The sequence below is a fragment of the Stegostoma tigrinum genome, chromosome 11 (assembly GCF_030684315.1).
Source record: "Stegostoma tigrinum isolate sSteTig4 chromosome 11, sSteTig4.hap1, whole genome shotgun sequence".
Classification (NCBI taxonomy): domain Eukaryota; kingdom Metazoa; phylum Chordata; class Chondrichthyes; order Orectolobiformes; family Stegostomatidae; genus Stegostoma; species Stegostoma tigrinum.
The window spans coordinates 70953532-70960334 of NC_081364.1; the positions used below are offsets into that span (position 1 = coordinate 70953532).

The following is a 6803-nucleotide window of genomic DNA, read 5'->3' on the forward strand; positions in this document are numbered from 1 at the left end:
GTGCTCAATTAATATTAATAATACCTCCTTCAACTCAACCAGACAGGGGCCAGCCCTTCTTTAGTTGAGGTCTCCAGTGATGCTTTGAAAAATCAGAGTCAATCTGTCTGTGTGAAATTTAAACAAAGTTTGGTCATCGTCTAACTGGTGCATTTTCCTTTGCAATGCCTTGACGAATCAGAGTCTATTATTCACCCAGTCAGGTCATTACAGTATAAAACGTTTGTTCCCTTTCCATTGGTGCTTATTGTGAATGAACTGAAATGTGCAAGACAAAAAGCTTTGATGAAACTTGCCTTTTTTGCATACAGTTGGACATTATTGAACTGTTGTACATTGTTGTGGCTAGGCCTCTCTCACAATGCCACCACACCAGGCGTTATAGATGATTATGGAGGAACAATGTGTATTGTGGTTGATTAATTATTTCAATAAATAAAGAGAGGACAGAACTGTGAGCGTCGGCCCCTTATAAAATGAGCTTTGTAAAGGGTAACATTGAGGAGCTAGAAAAGGGCAGGAGAGTTAAACAAATACTTTTCAACAATATTCACATTAGGGCATTCTTGCAACTTTAAAATATACAAAAATAGTCAAGCAGCAAAAAGGGGAGGAAATAACCATAACAGGAGAAAACATACTGTGGTCAATGAAGTATTTCAAATGCTAAAAAGAGAAGAGAGCTGTGAACATTAGCCCCTTAGAGAATGAGGTTTGTAAGTGATAATGGGGAGCCAGGAAAGAGCAGGGGAGTTAAACAAATAATTTTAATGAATCTTCACAGTAGGGAACACTTACAACATTACAAAAAAATTAAGTAGTTCAGCAGCAAAAAGGGGAGGAAAGAACCATAATAATGATCAGAAGAGAAAAAAGTATTAGGGAAAATAATAACCATTGACAAAGAAAATAGAGGTCGGCCGTTTGGTCATTCAAGCCTGCTCCACCATTTAACATGATCATGGCTGATCATCCATCTGTTTCTGCTTTCTCTCCATACTCTGATCCCTTTCACCCCAAGGATTAGATCCAAATCCTTCTTAAATACATTCAATGTTTTGGCTTTAGGTGCTTTCTGTGGCAGATAATTCCAGAAGTGAGGAAATTTCTTCTTATCTCAGTCCTAAATAGCTTGTCGATGACAGGTTAAAGAGACACTAGGATCCCATCTTTATGCTCCCATGTATGCCCATAACCTACAAGTCTGACCCATGGTTCTGGACACCCTGTTTATTGAGAACAGCCTTCCTGTGTTTATCCTGTGTAGCCCTGTCAGAATTCTTTTGTTTCTATAAAAGGCCACTCTTCTGAACATGAGTGAATATAGTCCTAACTGATCCAGTCTTTCTTCACATGTCAGTCCTGTCATCCCAGGAATCATTCTGGTCAACCTTCATTGTACTCCCTCCACAGCCAAAGCATTCTTCCACAAGAATAAAGAAACCAAAATTGCACACAAGAATCCAGCTATGGGCTCACTGAGACCTGTGGAATCACAGAAGGACGTTCCTGCTCATGTATCTGAATCCTCTTGTTAAGAAGGCCAAAAGAAACTAACTTGTGCATGGGACATTTGAAAACAAAACGTAAGTTTTGTGTTAAATACAAAGCTAATTTATTTGACGCTTATCCAGAAAATAAAAAACCTATATTTTCAGGAAAGTCAATTTAACATCAGTAGAAACAGACAACAACGAAATAATTAATAGCAAAATGCAACCACTGTGGTTATTTGTGAATTCACTCACGTTTCAGGGGGTCGGGTGTTTGAGTGAATCCCTTCCCACATTCAATGCAGGCAAACGACCTCCCTCCAGTCTGACATCACTGGCATACAATGAGGTGAAATGATCACCTGAACCCAGATTGAAAGTGAAAGCACTGGAACGGTCTCTCACCTGTGTCAACACATTGATGGATCATCAATTGTTGAGAACTTTTAAAGCATTTTCTGCAATCTGAACATTCAAAGTTATTTCAATAATGTGAACAAGTTCATGGAGGCTAATTGTTCAGAATCTTTATACCATTTCCCACATTCTCTTGTCATAATGAACTTGCTGGTGTTTCAGCAGGTACAATGATCTGACGAATCTCTTCCTGCACATGAAGCAAGTGAATGGTATCTCCCCTGTGTGGATGCATTGGTGTACAGCGAGGTTACATATTCATCTGTACCCAGTCCCATCATGAGAGTATCTTACTGGGCTCTCAACAGTGTGAACATGTTGATGGGACATCAGTTCTCCAGAACATTTACAGCATTTCCTACAGCCTGAACATTGAAAAGGTCTCTCATTAGAATGAACTTTCTGGTGTTTCACCAGGTCAGATGAGTGAATGAAGTGCTTCCTACATATGGAATAGATGAATGGTCTCTCCCCAGTGTGAATGCGCTGGTGTATTGGGAGGTTAGATGATCGCCTGAACCGAGTCGCACAGTGAGAGCACCTGAATGGTTTCTCAATAATGTGAGATATTAGTTCTCTCGAACTTTTCTCGCAATTCCTAGAGTGTGGATATTTTAAAGGTCTCTCCCCAGTGTGAACGTGCCGGTGAGTCAGCAGATGGGATGAGTGAGTGAATCCTTTCGCACACTCAGAGCAGATGAACTGCCTCTCTCTTATATGAACTTGCTGGTGTGTCAGCAGACTGGATGATCAAATGAATCCCTTTCCGCAGTCAGGGCTGGTGAACGGTCTCTCTCCAGTGTGACCACACTGATGACTTTCCAGGGAAGATGGATATTTGAATTCCTTCTCACAGTCCTCACATTTCCATGGTTTCTCAGTGCGAACACTGGTTTTGGCTTCCATGATCAAAGCCTGATAATATTCAAGACATGATGAATTCAACATTTCCGTTAGAATCTGCAGCGAGATTTGAGTTCACTGACTGCAAACACTCCAACTTCCTGTAAAATGAATGACAGACAGTAAGAAGAAAATGTGACCCACAGGGAAAAAAGGCAGAACTTTAAAACTGGACTGAATACATCTGATCATTTGTGCGATAGACAGTGGACAATGCGACCATGAAAGCTCTTGGATTGTTATAACAATAATTCAGTATTAAGCTTCAGTGAAAGGAACTGGCTGCCAAAGCTGGGGCTGCATAAAGGTGTTCTTTGTGGGAAAACTGAGAAATATGGAGAGCATTAATGGAGATGGGCTTCATATGGGCAGCATGGTGGATCGGTCGTTAGCACTGCAGCCTCACAGCACCAGGGACCTGGGCTCGATCCCAGCCTTGAGCGACTGTCTGTGGAGTTTGCACATTCTCCCTCTGTCTGTGTCGGTTTTCTCCCACAGTCCAAAGATGTGCAGGCTCGGTGGATTGGCCATGCTAAACTGCCCATAGTGTTCAGGGGTGTGTGGGTTATTGGGGGATGGGTCTGGGTCTGGGTGGGATGCTTCAAGGGGCGGTGTGGACTTGTTGGACCGAAGGACCTGTTTCCATACTGTAGGTAATCTAATTCATCTGCCAGTAATTCTAACAACCTCCCAAACTCACCAGACAGAAACACAAGATCAGGTGGTGCATGGGAAAATCATCACTTCCAGGACTCTTAGCAGCAGGTTCAGACTGGAAAAGATTATTGACTTGCTCAATATGTCAGAATGCATTTTATTAAAAATTAAACGTGCTGAAAAAATAGGGACTCTGACAGTCAGAGTTTATTTTAGCCTCTAGTTCAGTTAGAATGTAATACTTTGCCAATGATTTTCTGTATCATATAACCTACTCTGCAAATAACATCTTTCTTCAGGCTATCTTCAAGTTTTTGCAAGAAGAAAATAAATGATGAATCATTTGTACCTTACACATTTTAATTACTGTCCTCACTGCTTATGACGGGGGCTGTACCACAGCAAATTGAATAGCAAATACAGATTGGGCTATTATTCTGCAGAAAAAAATCCATTCAGTTTGCAAGCTGCGCCATGACTTTCATTTTAACTTCCCAACCCAGACAAAATCCTCTGTTAAGAACAAAGAACAACATAGCACAGAAACCAGCCCTTTAGCACTCCAAGCCTATGCTTTCTAACCCTAACATTCTAACCCTCCATGCTAAAAATGCCTTGATTCACAGGATCCACATTCCTCTCTTCCCTTCCTGTTCATGTATTCAGTCAGGTGCTTCTTGACTGCTGCTGCTGCGTCCACTTCCATTGCCTCCTGTGGCAACACATTTCAGGAAATCAGCAACCTTTGTGTGAAAAGCTTGCCTTGCTTATCTCTTTCACACATTCCCCCTGCAGCTTGAACTTGTGTCCTCTAGTAATTTATCCCTCTGCCCTGGGGGAAAAAAAGTCTCATATATTCCACTCTATCCATGCCATTCACAATCTTATAAACTTAAATCAGGCCACCCTCTCAACCTGCTGCGTCCCAGTGTAAACAAACCAAGTCTTTCCAACCTTTCTTCAATGCTAAACTCCCCCATAACCATGCAACATCCTGGGAAACCTATTCTATACCCTCTCCAAAGCATCCACATCCACATGTGATGTCCAGAACTGAATGCAATATTCTAAGTGTGGCCTAACTAGAGTTCTACAAAGCAGCAGCATGACTTGCCTGTCCATAATCGCCAATGCACCTTCGAATGAAGGCAGTCAAACCAAAGGCTTTTTATACTAAATTATCTACCTGCACCATCACTTTCAGTAGCCTGTGGACCTGCACACCCAGATCCATCTGCATATCAATGTTCCTAAGAGTTCTGACATTTACTCTATAATTTAAACCTGTACCTGACTTTCCAAATTACATCCCCTCATATCTGTCCAGATTAAACTACATGTCATCTTTCTGCCCATAACTCCAATTTATTTATACTCTGCTGTATCATCTGACAATCCTTCTCATTATCCGCAACTCTACCAACCTTTGTATTGTCCGCAAACTTATTGATTAGACCAGCCACGTGTTCTTCCAAGTTATTTATGTAGACCAGAAACAGCAGAGGTCCCAGCACTGATTCCTGTGGAACACCACTAATCAAAACCCTCCATTCTGAAAAGTATCTTTCCACTGCTACACTCTGCTTTCGATGTAGCTAACTCTCCAGCTCATGTGACATCATCCTTTGTACCAGTTTGCCCTGATGGACTACTGCGCCATTCTAATGAAGCTCGCATGACCTGAAGGCACAGCAGCTTTCTTTCAATTTGACACTTTTCAATCTTCCAGATTGAATGTGGAATTCTGCAGTCCCTGCACCATCAAACAATTATAAGGATCTGGAAAACTTGACCTGGAAATATGCTGGTACTGATGTCATGTTCAGACTGTTACTGCTCATCGTCAATTCCCCACTCAGTGGAAATAGTTTCTCTGTAACTCCGCTATCAGTCACTAATCATATTCCCAAAACTTTGATCAAAAATATTTCTTATTAATCAATTTCCAGGGATACCTCTCTCAGAATGAAGTGATGTGTTTTAGCAGAAGGGATAGGAAGAGGCAATAACACAACGCTAAAGTGTGTGCAGAGTCTGAGGGATTCACATGCACAGATATTCGAAAGTAATAAAATAGATTAATTCGTCAGAGAAAATTTGCTGCTGATTGATTCCAAAAAAATACTGAACCAGCATTTGAGAGAAAAAGGCAAAGGTGCAGGGATAAAACAAGGGAATAGGACTGACTGGATTGCTCCAGACATTTGGCATGGGCTGAATGGTTTGCACTTTTTGATTGTTTTATATGGTCCTTCTTGTATTCTAAACCTACAGATTCAGTTATCAATCAGGTGAATCTGTGCTACATGCACTCCATAGTTGTTAGACCGTTCCTGACAGCAAGTCTGAGAACTAAAAACAGCTAATCAAACTGTAATCTCACCACAGATAGTGTATCTCAATTTCTGATATCTTAAATCTTTTCCCACAGGCACACACACACATACCTGAACGCACCCACATTCAGATGCTGATAATATTCAGATCCTCATCAATCGAGTTACTCTTTCACAGTTTGGTCTGAGGTTCAAGTCTGCCAAATTCCTCTGCTGACATTGATCTGTAAGAGTGTAAAATCCATCACGATCAATCCAGGATAGAGATTCAGAGCAGAAAAAGAAAAGCATTTCTCTTGGTTTGAAGTTGCTGTTCGTAAATCCTGCTCGCCTTCCCCTCGCCCCGTTCCCAACAAGTAAAGGACATGCGCGGTCTCCGCTTCCAGTTGGCCCCGGATAAAGATGGCGGAGTCACACGGCTCAGAAAACATTGCCCCCAATAAACATGGCGGCGCCCAGCCCTGCCTCGGCAAACAAAGGAGTTCAGCAATTCCAGTCTATTCGTGACAAAACTGGGATCGGTATTTTTCAATTCAGTGACGGTGGCTACTGTCAGATTTTAAAAAGCCTCTCCGCCCACATCGTGGAATACTCACTCACTCGATTTCTAATTTTCACCTTTCAAATCCTTAGCGCGCCTGCTCCTCATCCGATTCCTCCGGCTCTCCTTTGCCTCCGGTACTGCGCATGTTTGAAACGCTTCAGATTGCGCACGCACAAGTGGGCGTATACATTCAGAGATAATGGGGACTGCACGTGTTGGTGAATCCGAGATAACTCGTGTGGGTCTGAAACATCAGCTCTTGTGCTCCTAAGATGCTTCTTGGCCTGCTGTGTTCATCCAGCTCCACACTTTTGTCATCTGGGCAAATGCATTCCCGCCCAGAATGCTGGGAAAAACACGCTGCCATTGAGCAGCAATATTGATATAAGGAAGATATGAAGGAATATGCCAGGACGAAAGATGCAGGAATCCATTGATACAAGTGCATGGTCC

General features: G+C 42.1%; 1 long non-coding RNA gene across 1 annotated transcript; it reads right to left on the minus strand.

Moving 5' to 3' along the window:
- Positions 1-829: 829 nt before the first annotated feature.
- Positions 830-6488, minus strand: LOC132210218 (uncharacterized). Its single transcript, XR_009446448.1, has 3 exons — positions 6407-6488; positions 5918-6030; positions 830-2914 (listed from the first exon to the last, which is right to left on the minus strand). It is a non-coding gene; the product is annotated as an uncharacterized LOC132210218 (long non-coding RNA).
- Between the last annotated feature and the right edge of the window lie 315 nt (positions 6489-6803).